The sequence below is a fragment of the Choloepus didactylus genome, chromosome 24 (assembly GCF_015220235.1).
Source record: "Choloepus didactylus isolate mChoDid1 chromosome 24, mChoDid1.pri, whole genome shotgun sequence".
NCBI classification, from domain to species: domain Eukaryota; kingdom Metazoa; phylum Chordata; class Mammalia; order Pilosa; family Megalonychidae; genus Choloepus; species Choloepus didactylus.
The window spans coordinates 22,538,385-22,553,164 of NC_051330.1; positions in this window are offsets into that span (position 1 = coordinate 22,538,385).

The window sequence follows — 14,780 nt, forward strand, 5'->3', positions numbered from 1 at the left end:
GTTAATGTTGAAATTTTAGTGATTATTAATAGCAATAATTAGAGCTTTTATGCAGCTTCTTAGTTACTGGAAAATATATAAATATTTTACATACACTCACTCATTGCATCCTCATAACAACACCAAGAAGGGAGTCCATTCTTACCTATCATCACAGATAAGAGATAAGGTAACAGAGGCACATAAGCTTTAAGAAATTTCCTCAAAACTGCATAGCTCATAGGAGTGACACCAGAATTCAAAATTGTTTCCTAACTAGAGAAAACACACTTTAAAGAACTTTAATAAATAAAATAGAAAAACAAAATAATCTTTTCCCTTTGCCCTCTGATTATTAGGCTTCCTGACTATACTTTAGAAGTAATGAAGGTCTTCATTAAGTCAAGAGCAAAAGTAAGAGAAAGGAGTGTTTGTAAGAAGTAGGGAAGAATTGGTGTCACTGGATTTGACAAATCTTTTGGAGGACTGATGCATATAGAATTTGCAGGTTTTTATCCTGGTTGATAAATAACATGAAGACTATAAAAATAGAAATAGAAGTAGAAGTAGAAAAAAAATGGAGGAGGAGGAGAGTAAGTGCAGGAGAAGAGAAAGGAGAAGGAGGAGGGAAAGGAGAGGAAAATGAGGACAAGGAAAAGGAGGAATCACATGAATAAGAAGGAGATCATCTGGAAAAACAATGAGATCATTTATACCTATAAAATGGAATCAGTTATACCTATAATTATTCTGAGGTTCCAGTACATTTTCAAGGTACAGAACTAGAACTCTTCACAGGTATAATATGAGAAAGTGTGGCATTATCCAGAATGGAAATATTTGAAGCCACCATACTGGATAAAATTGAAAAGGGAATATAAAACTTCAACTTCTACTTTGATGTAGAAATCTGCAAAAATATTGCTTGAACTCTAATGATTTTTAAAATGTCAGATAATATAAAATATCAGCTTTTCATGAGGCCACCAGAAAGTTGAGGTTGCAAACATTCAAGTAATTTGAATTCTGAGTGGGCACAAAACCCTCAAAGAGGAGATGTGACAGATGAACTGTCTCAACTTTGTTAGAGGGTAGAAGCAAGAGGTAGCCATAGTATATGCAAGTACAAAGAAATCAGCTAAATGATACAGAATTGATAAAATCAAGTGTGGGCTATCCTATCAGTTGAAAAAGAAGAGAAACCTAGATTCAAGGGTTTACCTTCTCTGAAAGTCTCTACCAAATGTTCATGACAAAAATTGGGATCAGAGATCACAGTGCAACTCACAAAATGCAAAATATCCTCCACTCTTACCAAATGAAGATTGCTATTTCTTTAACAATTACAGCTTTGTTCTTACTTTAGTCTGCCCTAACAATAGGTAAGATTAACTGAGATACTAACCATAGAATTGTTCCTGCTTTCTGAGAAGATCCAACATATAACACACTTTTGCTTCCTTATATACTCCCCTTAATTATCCAAACAGAGCCTAAATCCCATCATAGATTTTTTTCTAATACCCTCTCATTTAGAAACTGCATGTTTCCACATGGTGGGTGTTCTTCCTCATCCCAGTGAGTAATAAAGCCACTTTGTTGAACAACAGGTATTTCTGGTGGTCTATGACTAAAGACCATTGACAAATACTATGTTAAAATATCTAGTGGACAGGATAGTCAACATGCACAGATACATAAGGAATTGAATCACAGGGATGGAATCCATGAGATAGTGTCCAATGCACACACACACGTACAACACATACATCATAAGAAACAAAAAAAGTTTCATCAACAGTATCATTGGTAGTTCAGTAAAGATGAGGGAAAAAAAATGATGATAAGCCAATAGGAATTAACCAAACCAGGAAAAAAAATAATAAAAGAAACATTAGTGTGGAACAAAGTATCCAAGAGCTGCCATTCAAAAGTCAAACAGTATATTATAACATGTAGTTAGAGTACTACAAAAAAAAAAAAAAAAAAGAAAGAAAGAAAGGGAGCACTAATGAAAAATACATAAAGTGGTAATTGTCAAAAATTTCCTGAAAATAAGGTTAGACATCAAACTTAATGTCCATGAATGATAAAGCACACCAGGAAAGTTAAATACAAATAGCAAATCAACTTAAGAAATAAAATACATCTAGATTCTTTGGTTGCAGAGCTGAACATCAAAGATAAGTATTAAATTATGAAGGCAGTCAGAGGAGTGTACATATCACATACAGAAGAAAACCCAAGAGAATTACAACAGACACGTACATGTCAAAAATGATCCAAGCCAGGACAAAATGCAGAGACGTGTTTAAAATGCTGATAGATAATGATTGTCTCTGCAGCATTCAATACCCAGTGAAATATCATTCAAATATAAAAACAAAATAAAGTATTTGCCAGGAAAATTAATATACACACATATAGAAATAATTTATAGCCAGCAGATTTGGACTCCAAAATTTTTCCAAGCAGAAGTAGTAGGATAACAGAATGAACCTTGAGTCTACTCAAAGAAATAATGATGTAAAAATGTAAAATTGAGGGTAAATATATCAAAAACTGGATTTTAAAAAATGTAATTGTTTTAAAAATAATTTGCTAACAGAAAACTTCTTTGAGGGATTGAGTCAATTATAAAGGTAAAATTTATGACAAAAATAGTACAAAGATTCAGAAAGATATATTGGATCTCTACTAGAAGGCAAATAATCCATAGAGCAGTCACTGTGGAAATAAAGACAATATTGCCAAATAAGGAAGGAATGAAGGGATAATAGTATAGTTAACCACAATATTGAAAGGATAGTAATAACATGTTATAAACATCCTTTTGCTGTTAAATTTCATAATCTAGATAAAATGTATACTTCCTTAAAGATGCTGACACCAGAAAAATAGTTAACCTGAAGAGACCTATGTCTATTCATGAGGTTGAATTTTTCTTTAAAAATCTTCCATATGACAAATACATCAGAATTCTTTTCGCAATCCAAAGACTGAAATGCAGACAGAGTGCTATGTGAAACCTTTTCAAACTATGCAAAAAAGGACAACCTCTTGGGAGATACTAGAACAAAAACATAGAAGAAACCTGGGTCCCAGGAATGCCTCAAAGAGCCACTCACAAACTCTATTCAACACAAGTCTGCACTGTTACATCCAAGGATATTCTTTCCCCTTTGTTGAGCCACACTGTTTCTGAATCGCTTTCTCACACAAGGACAGCCTATATCTAATACAGTTCTCTCTGCAGCCCAATCACATCACTTAATAAATCTTTCCTTCCTTTACAATTTTTTCTTCTTTCTGTAAATAGGACTGTACATGTATTTTTGACTAAATTTAGCTAGTGTTGTCAAAATCACACTGTCTTCTCTCAGCATCTCTAAAGAATGTCTGCCAGCAATACACACCTCTCAATGACCTGTTGTATTTGTTTTTCAAAAATATAATAAAGTGATATTCTATTTTTTCTCTATTAAGAATAGTATACTTTTGCAGAAAAACAGGCATGTCATAGAGTGGTGATGAAGAATGTGAGCTCTAAAATCAGACTGTCTGGACTCAAATATGAACTTGTCCTTGAAGCTGTTGGCTGACCATGAACAAGTTCTATATCTCTCTGTGCCCCAGTTTCATCATCAGTAAATTTCATCCACTCAAATACATCTATTGAGGCACTCTTCTAGGTGTTGGGGATACAGCATTGAAAAAAAAAAAATAACTAAAAACATGTGCTCATAGAGATTTCATTGTGGAGGAAACAGAGAAGAAACAAAGGATATAAACAAGACAATAGGTTAGCTGAGGTAATTGCCATAGAATACAAATGCAGCAAGGATGAGGGATGGAGGCAGGAATGATTTTAAATAACATGGAAAGGCATGGTCTCATGAGGAAGAGAATGAGAAAAGATCCATGAGTTATATGAGAGAAGGGATTTTCAGATAAAAGGAAAAATGAAAAATGTCCAGGCAGCATCAGGACTAATACGTATAGAGAAATGTGTGGAGGCCAGGGTGGTTGCTCCAAAGTGAGAGTGACAGACTCAGTGACAAAGCATGAGTTGATAGGAGCAAGGAGGAGTGAGATCATTTTGGATATGGAGGCTCTTGTAAAAATACTGAATTTACTCTTAGTGTGATGGGAAATCTTGTGGGTTTTTTTGAATAAATGTGGCATGATCGAACTTACATTTTTATTAATATCAGGATCCTCTTAAGATTAAGATTAAGTAGAAAAAGACAGAAAATAGGAAAACAACTTAGAAGGCATCATCAATAATTTAAATACTGAGATAACAGTTCTTTGGGCAAGGGTGGTGGCAGGGGAGGTGTTGAGAAACAGTCATGCTCCAAATATATTCTATACATAGAATCAATATGATATGCTGATGGACTGGATGTAAGGTGTGAGATATAGAGAAAATTTTAGAATGGCTCATAAGTCTTTGCCCAAACAAGTAGGAAAATAATTTTCCATTACCTGATATTAAATTGTAGATGTTGTAAGTATCTATCTGAGAGTTATCTTTTGTAGTAATCCAGGTTAATTATAGATGGGCACTCAGTAGGTACTCAGTAAATATAATTTATTTTTTACCATTATTATAAAAAATCAATCATTTGTAAACAAAAATGTTCATATTTTCATACAGTACTCCAATCTTATTTTCTTCATCATTATTTAAACAGTTGGACTTTTACAATACAAAGAATTGAAGCATAGCACCATGAATAAAAGCATTTTAAATATGGTGGAAAGGGGGAATTTTAGGTGATATTTATATATTACTAGAATGAAAAATAATGGAGTGTACCATGCAAACATTGAATCCTAATGTAAACCATGGACTATACTTAATAGCACAATTAAAATAGTGCTACCACACTAATTATCACACTAATGCAAGGCATTAGTAACAGGAAGATTTATTGGAGATCTGCAGTTTGTCCATAATTTTTCTCTAAACCTTCAACTTCTCTAATACACACACACACACACACACACACACACACACACACACACACATCTATAATCTATATATATGCCTGCAAGCAAGCATGCTGTGGGGATTCCTGAGTGAAAAATTTCAGACCACATTTTATATAAAATATGATCTGCACTGACATATATGGGAATAAAAAGGAAAATGCAAATAGTCTAGTGTTTTAATGCTGTCCAAAGATTATGATGCATATATTTAATAATGTAATTGCTCATTAGAACAAAATATAAGAGGATAGGGTATTCTTTTTTTGGAGGGTATTCTTAATTTAATTAAAAATTAAGCATTTCCTGAATGTATTATTTTCTACAAAATTATAGAATCTGTTGACCATGATTGTGAATACATATCAATAGGACACATTTTCTAAATCAATGAAATGTATATAAATAAAAGCAAGGTCATTGCAGTTCATAAAAAGGCCAGAAAATATAGACCCTAAAATATAAGAAGAGACACAATGCATATACAAGATGGCAGAAGGTGGGGCAATATAGTTGCTTATAGAAGTGTGGAATTTTGTCCTCTAGATCAGCTAGGAAATAGCCAGGTAAACTAGTAAAGAGCCTGGAACAACTGTTTTGGGGACAGCTATGACTGAACACACATTTTACAGTAGTCTGGAATGGGTGAAAGGGCCAAGACCACAGCATAAACTGTAAGTAGAACCCCCAAAATTGTGAGGGCTGGTGACCCTCCCCAACTGGCACAGCACATTGAGTTGGAACACTTGCCTGTGGGAAAAAGCAGCAGTCTCTACTAGAGCAAGGTAAGGTAGCTCAACCAACCTCCAACTGCAGTTTTAATTAACAAATTTGGACAACTGAATTAGAGCTATAAGCACAGATAAACCTGGAGCAAGCAAGAAAGGAACCCTGAGGTCTTTTTAAGGAGGAAGAGAAGATGGAAATAAATGACAACCAAACAAATAAATAAAAAACAGAGGCTTTTGGTACTGGCCAAGCTCAGAATACTGAAAAAGGGCTGTGTCCCGAGAAAAGTGGCACATATAGCCAGGTACCAAGTCTGGCTCTTGACTGGCAAAAATTGGGGGCTGGAGACTGGCTCTGAAAAGGGGATTTCTTTTTTCTCTTTTTTAAAAACTATTCTAATTAGCTTATTATAGAAAGCATCAGGTATTTTCAATTATCATCCCTGACCCAAGCAAGGGTGCAGTTAAGATAAGTCTGAGAGACAAAGTAAGGAGTCAAGTGAAGGAGATAATTTCTTAATGGTTTATCTTCCACAAGAAAAGGTGGTTGGGGACCAGCAAAAGTGGTAGCCTTGCTTCAGATAATTCAGGCCCTAGGGACTGGAAAAAACAAACAAACAACCTATTATTTTCTCATTAAACTTTGTTTCAATGGGTCCCAAAATTCTGTGACAGATTTTTGATCATTGTTTCCATTTAAAAAGTACTGATTTTAAAAATTAATAACTTAGTACTGCCACACAAAAACATATGGTCCACAAAACTTCCCTTTCCTTTGGAAGATTTTATGATGCACTGTTATCAGTAACCAGTCTTTTACTAATAAACTTAATGGTCATTTGGGACAAACAGTTCTGAGCTTGGCTTCTCCCTCAGCCTCAGCCTCAATCACACCCCTGGCAGACATAGAGTCTGCTGAGAATTAAAAGCACCCAACTTGTTATGCTAGTGGGAGCTGTAGGCTGAGAAGCACCACCTGCTGGGCAGCACAGGGAAAGCACAGAGCTTAGAAGCCTCACAGGAAAGTCTGAAAACCTTCTGGGTCTCATCATCAGGGAAGCTTGATACTGATTATGCCTCCCTCTTTTGACCTGGGCATGTCTGGTCTGGGAAAATCAGTTTAGGGTTGAACATATCTGGATAAACCCTGCTCAAAAAAAAAAAAAAAAAAAAAGTTTCCATATTGGCAGGATAAGAACCAGAATAACAAGAGCTGAAAAATTCTGATCAGTTAAGCAGAAGCTGTGATAGAGATCTATAATAAATTGAACTAAATACCAAAGGATAGATAAGAGAACAAAGCCAACCAACAAGAAAACCTTATGTAAAAGAGTGAAAACAACATCTAAAATAAACTTTAAAGGAAATCTGATGCCTAGACACCAACAAAAATTTATGAGTCACACTAGGAAAAATGAAAATATGGCCAAGTCAAAGGAACAACCTAACAGTTCAAATGATATACAAGACTGGAACACCAAATTAAAGATGTTAAAACATGTTAAATAAATTCAAATATCAAATCAACAAATTGAGAAAAGATGGCAAAAGTTAGGAAGAATATAAAGAGGACATTGGGCTAACATAAAGAAGAACTCAAGAGTTTGAAAAAAAACAATTGGAAGAACTTATGGGAATGAAAGTCACAATAGAAGAGATGATAAACACAACGGAGACTTGAAAAAGCAGATTTGAAGATGGAGAAGAAAGGATTAGTGAACTAGAGGTCAGGACTTCTGAAATCTCACACACAAAAGAACAGATAAGAATGGAAAACTAAGAGCATGGTCTCATGGAATTGAAAGACAATATGAAGTGCATGAACATAAGACTCATGGGTGTCCAGGAAGGAGAAGGGAAAAGGAGCAGAAGCAGTAATGGAGGACGTAATCACTGAAAATTTCCCATCTCTTATGAAAGTCATAAAATTACAGATCCAGGAAGTGCAGTGAACCCCAAATAGAATAGATATGAATACACCTACTCCAAGACATTTACTAATCTGATTGTCAAATGTCAAATACAAAGGAAGAATTCTGAAACCAGCAAGAGAAAAGTAATCCATCACATACAAGTGAAGCTCAATAACACTATATGAGGATTTTCCCACAGATACCATGGAGATGAGAGAGCAGTGGTATGATGTATTTAAGTAATTGAAAGAGATAAACCACCAAGCAATAATTTGGTATCTAGCAAAACTGCCCTTCAAAAATGAGGAAGAGTTTAAAGTATTTTCATACAGACACTGAGAGAGTTTGTGAACAAAAGACCTACTCTACAAGAAATACTAAAGGGAGCACTACAGGCAGATAAGAAAAGACAGGAGAGAGAGAGGTTTTTAGAGGAGTGTAGAAATGAAGACTACCAGTAAGGGTAAAAAGAGAGAGAGAGAAAATAAATAAATAACTAAATAAAAAGAAGAAAAAAATCAAATAAGATATGACACACAAAATCCAAAAGACAAAATATCAGATGGCAGAACAATAGTTTAAGTACAATGAAATAAGCTGACTGTAAGTAGTATTGGAAAAGGAAGCTAGGGGCATGTATGACAACAGAAGGAAAGATAAAAGATAAGTACTGGGAATGTATAACTTAGTGAAACCTAGAGTGGACAATGATGGTGACTGTTCCTGTTTGCTAATGCTGCCAGAATGCAAAACACCAGAAATGGATTGGCTTTTATAAAAGGGGGTTTATTTGGTTACAAAGTTACAGTCTGAAGGCCATAAAGTGTCCAAGGTAAGGCATGAACAATCAGGTACCTTCACTGAAGGATGGCCATTGGTGTCCGGAAAACCTCTGTTAGATCAGAAGGCACATAGCTGGTGTCCACTTGTTCCCAGGTGGTGTTTCAAAATGCTGCTCTCCAAAATGTTGTTTTTGTCCTCTCTTAGCTGAAGTTGCTCTGAAGTCCTTCTGTTTATGAGTTCTTTTATATGGCTCCAGTGATTTAATTCAGACCCACCGTGAATGCGTGGGGCAACACCTCCATGGAATTTATCCAATCAAAGGTCTTGCCCACAGTTGATTGAGTCACATCTCCATGGAAACACTCAAACAAAGGATTCCAACCTAATCAATGCTAATACATCTCCCCCCACAAGATTGCATCAAAGAACATGGCTTTTTCTGGGGAGCATAAAACAAACAAAATATTGCAAGGGTGTTAAAAATGTGGTATATAGAAAAATGCAATCAATTCAAATAGAGTGTATGGTTAACAATAACATTGTAATATACTTCCATGAAATGTAACAAAGGCAATATACAAATATAAATGTCAATGAGAGGATATAAAGAAGGAGTATGGGATTCTTGGTATTATTTCTGTTATTTCTTCTTTTTATCTTATTTGATTGTATTTTTCACTTTTTTATTCTTCATTTTTTTCCTCTTCTTTCTTTGCAGAAGAAATGGTACTATCCTCTTATAGATTGTGGTGGTGAATGCATAACTATGTGATTACACCAGGGACCATTGATTGTTTACTTAGGATGGATCATATGATATGAGAATAAAATCATTCAGAAAATAAACAAAAATATACAAGTGATGGAGAATATGTGGAGAGAGGGATATACCTGTTCACTGTTGTTAGGGAAGTAGAATGGTGCAGCCCATCTGGAAGGCAGTGTGGTGGTTCCACAGGAGGCCAACTATAGGGTTGCCATATGATCCTGCAACCCCATTATTAGGTATATACTTGGGAGAACTGAAAACAGGGACATAAATGGACATTTGCACACTGGTATTTTTTGATGGCAGTATTCACAATCTGCAATGGATGAAAGTGTCCTAAGGTTACATAGACTGATGAAGAGAGGGGCATCTGTGGTGTGTGCCAACAATGGAATATTGAGTGACTGCAAGAAGGAATGAAGTTGTGAGGCAGACAGCTAGGTGAATGAACCTCAAGGACAGTAGGCTGAGTGAAATAAGCCATAAATGTAAAGACTAATATCATAATGCCTACCAATATGGAATAAGTATAATATGCAAACACTGAGAATTGAATTTGAGAGCAATTAATAGGTTATCAGGGGAAGCCTTATTGTAAATGTTCTTAGATTGAAATTACTTTCAGCACTGACATTTATTCCTGAATTGTTATGGTTACTTCTAAATTCTGAGATGCTGAACTCTTTGCATATAAACTGGTCACTTCCTGGAACATTGGATATCTGTGTGATATCTGAGACTCAGAGCTAGAGTTCTGCAGCTGTGAAAGTCAGTATTACCCCATAGAGTAACCATTAAAAAAAAGCTGAAAAACAGATCAGACTTCTATTAGGGAGATGAATGAAGCAGATCAGTTAGGATTAAGGCAAATGAGACTAAAGGTTAAAGGAAGATATTGTCTGTGGTTTAAAACTTCAAGTTCTGTGTGAGACCAAAGGAAGAGATGTTTATTTGTGCAAAATTTACATCTTCTATATCACAATATCTAATTTAACTTGTGTGGTCAGTTTATTTGTATACCATAATTACATGGAACCTTGAATAGGGAGTGAGACCACATTGGTTTGTACATGTTAGTGTAATGCCCTGATACATCCCAGAGTAATTTGGGCAGAGAATAAAAAAAAAAGTATTTGCTAAGCCCCTTGAGAGACTGGAAGAAAATGTGGAAATATTAAACTTCCCTACCTTGGGAACTCCTGATATTCTTGCAAGAATTGGATACTACCAGTTTAACAGGCCAAGCCCTTGATATTGGGGCTTACCCGTATGATACTTATTCTTGCAAAGGAGAATTAATTATAATTATGCCTAAGAGTCACCCCTAAGGAACTTCTTTTGTTGCTCAGATGTGGCCTTTCTCTCTAAGCCTACCCTGCAGGTAAACTCATTGCCCTCCCCACGTAGGACATAACTCTCAGGGGTGTAAATTTCCCTGGCAATGTGGAACATGAGTCCTGGGGATGAGCCTGGCTTTGGCATTGTGGGATTGAAAAAGTTTTCTTGGAACAAAAGAGGGAAGAGAAATAAGCAAAATAGAATTTCCATGGCTATGAGTTTTCAAATAGGATTGGGAGTTAATTCTGGTGGTTATTCTTATGCATTATATAGATATCCCTTTGCAGTTTTTAGTGTATTGTAAAAGCTAGAAGGAAATGTCTGAAATTAAACTGTGATTCAGTATCCTTGATTCATGGAGATAACTATATAGCTCTTAAGGTGTGACTCTGTAATTGCAAAAACCTTGTGACTGACACTTCCTTTATGCATATAGACAGATGAGTAAGAAAACAAAGACAATAAATAAATAATTGAGGTGGAGAAAAAGAGGAATAGGATATTTGGGGTATTCTTTTTTATTTTTTTCTGATTTTTATTTTTATTTTTTGGATTAAAAAATGTGTTCAAAAATTCATTGTGCTGATGAATGCACAAATATATGATGGCACAGTGAACCACTGATTATAAACTTTGAATGATTATCTGGTTTGTGAATATATCTCAGTAAAATTTCATTTAAAAAACAACAAAACAAACAAACAAAAAAATAAATAAATGCTTATCAAAGACATCTCTCATTGCAAAAAACATCAAGAGGAATTGCAAAATGTATAGATTCTGAAAAACAGATTTCAAATAGCAATTGTCATAATGAAATCATTTATGTTATATCTGCTAAGTTAAAATTTTCACATAAATTAAGACTGTAAAGGGAAACAATGAAGATTTTAATAATTTGAATAAATTAATGAATAGATTTTAAACATTATTATGCCTAAAACAAATGATGAACTTTATTTTAAACAAATACTTGGAAAATGGGAAAATATTTTCTTGTATAAATTGAGCAGTAGAGAAATTTAAAAGTGCAATCCTAGATTTTTTAGAGGAATTTTTAAAGGAAATTTTACCAACTTACCTTATGACAATTATGAGTTTTGTAAAATTAGTATTCATTATGAACACTTCTCTTTACAAATTTTCTCTATTAAATTTTTAAAAGAAATAAACACAACTTTAATTTGAAAATTTGTTTTTTAAATAACATAACACATCTGTAGAAATCAGGAGCAAAACACTGATTTTAATCATACTGAGTTTAAGCCAAGAACTTTTAATTACTGAAGCTTGTTGGCGCATCACAGAATCGTAGGGTTTTCAAGTGGTTAGCAGGTAGACACATGAGAGAAATTACTGCATGCATTATGAGAGTCTTAGTCTCACTGAAGGACCAAGAAAACATTCAACTCCCAACTATAAATGACAAAGCAATTACCAAGCAATATACTGATAAATGTAAAACACAAACTGCAAAAGAGTAATAGAAAGAGAACTTGGAATATATACATAAAATAAACATACACATACATACATATTAATCTAGAAGATCATGAATAAACTATCAAAAATGGTGTTAGGATAGTTCTATTTTTTTTTTCTTTTTTAAATCAAATTCAGTTTTATTGAAATACATTCACACACCATACAATCATCCATGGTATACAATCCACTGTCCACAGTGTGATAACATAGTTATGCGTTCATCACCACAATCTATCTCTGAACATTTTCCTTACATCAGAAAGAATCAGAACAAGAATAAAAAATAAAACTGAAAAAAGAACACCCAAATCATGCCCCCATCCCACCCCATTTGTCCTTTAGTTTTTATCCCCATTTTTCTAATCATCCATACATTAGATAAAGGGGGTGTGATCCACAAGGTCTTCACAATCACACTGTCACCCCTTGTAATCTGTATTATTATATAATTGTATTCAGGAGTCCAGACTGCTGGGTTGGAGTTTGGTAGTTTCAGGTATTTACTTCTAGCTATTCCAATACATTAAAACCTAAGAGGTGTTATCTATATAGTGCATAAGAATGTCCACCAGAGTGACCTCTCAACTCCATTTGAAATCTCTCAGCCACTGAAACTATTTCGTCTCATTTTGCATCCTCATTTTGGTCAAGAAGATACTCTGAGTCCCATGATGCAGGGTCCACATTCATCCCTGGGAGTCATATTCTGCATTGCCAGGGAGATTTACAACCCTGGGAGTCAGGTCCCACGTAGGGGGAAGGCAGCGAGTTCACCTGTCGAGATGGCTCAGTTAGAGAGAGAGAGGTCCACTTCTGAGCAACAAAGAGGTATTCAGGGGGAGACTCTTAGGCAGAATTACATGCAAGTTTAGACTCTCCTTTATGGTAATGAGCTTCATAAGGGCAAGTCCCATGATTGAGGGCTCAGCACATCAAACTGCCAGTCCTGATGTTTGTGACATCAACACCAGTCCAGGTGAGGATGTCCAACACATCTGCACCTTCCCCCAGATCCTCAGGGCTGGGGAGTGGGAGGCTGTAAATATTTTTTTTATTATCTGCCCAAATTAGTCTGGGATGTGTCACTATTTCACTCCAGCCTATACTAACCTACTGTATCTCACTTCCTATTCAAAGTTCCATGCAATTTTGGTGTTTGAACAAATCGACTGTAGAGTTGTACAGTTTAGAAAATTTAGATCCTGTACCAAATAGATATCTCTTCCCTTGGTCTCATATGGAAGTTGAAGTTTTAAAACACAATCAGTTTCAACCTTTACCCTTTGGCCTGGCTTGCCCTGGTCTTAACCAGACCTGCTTCATTCATATCACTAATTGAAGCCTGGGCTCTTTTTCAGCTGTTTTTTTTTTTTTTTTTTTTTTTTTTTTTTGACAGTGGCTGTATGCACTAATACTGACATTCATATCTGCTGAGCTCTAGCTCTGAGTTTCAGGTGTCTCAGAGATATGTATTGTTCTAGAGACCAATCAGGTTATACTCTAGGGGATCAGCATCTCAACGTTTAGAGATAGGCATTACAATTCAGGGATAGAGTTAACTGCTGTAAGAGCTTACAATCTAGGAACTAATACAATTATTAGGTCCACATTAGCCTATGTTCTAAGATTCAATTCTGAGTTTACACATTGTAGTTAGTCCATATTGGTGAGGCATCATGCCTCTCACCATGTTTTCTCCAACACTTTTACTCCTATATATATATATTTTTTTTTCCTAAAATTTTATAGAGTTATATTCACATACCATACATTTATCCACAATGTACAATCAGTTGTTCATGGTATCATCATAAAGTTGTACATTTATCACCACAATCAGCACTTGAACATATTGATTACTACAATAAAAATGTTTTTTTTTAGCAATAAGAAAAAAATGATAAAAAGAAAAATAACATGTCATACAATGCAATATACTAGTAAGGACAGCAAATAACACCACTATCAAGAATCCCATATTTCTCCCCTATATCCCCCTCTCATATACATTTAGCATTGGCATATTGCCTTTGCTACATTTAATTGAGGTATATTACAATGTTACTGTTGACCATAGACTCCAGTTTGCTTTGATTATGTTTTTCCTGAATACCATCCCCTTTTCAGCTCTCTACATGGTTGACATTCATTTGCTTTCCCACATGCAAAAACATTTTTATATTTGTATATTTAGTAACAGTCATTGGCCACTCCAGTTTTTGCCACGTTATACAGTCCCAGTCTTTATCATCTATCTTTACCTCTGGTGTCATACATTCTCCTATCCCACCTCTTTCAGATTTACTCACAGACATCTTTGTTCACTGTACTTACAATACTGTGCTACCATCCATCATGCAGTATTATGCTCTTTCTGGATCTATGCAATCAATCCTAAACGTTCTGTAGTCCTTCAGCATCAAATGGCTGGTCTCTGCCCTCTTTCTATCTCTGGGTCACCTGTGTTGTCAGCTTTTAACTCCCAAAGTTTGTTCATTAATGTCTGTTCATATTAGTGAGATCATACAGAATCTGTCCTTTTGTTTCTGGCTAACTTCACTCAACATAATGTCCTCAAGGTTCATCCACATTATTACATGATCCATGTCTTACAGCTGCATAATATTCCATCATGTGTATATACCACAGTTTGTTTATCCACTCGTCCTTTGATGGACATTTGGGCTGTTTCCATCTCTTGGCAATAGTGAATAATGCTGCAATAAACATTGGTTTACAAATGTCTGTTTGTGTCTTAAGTTTCAGTTCCTCTGAGTATGTACCCAGCAA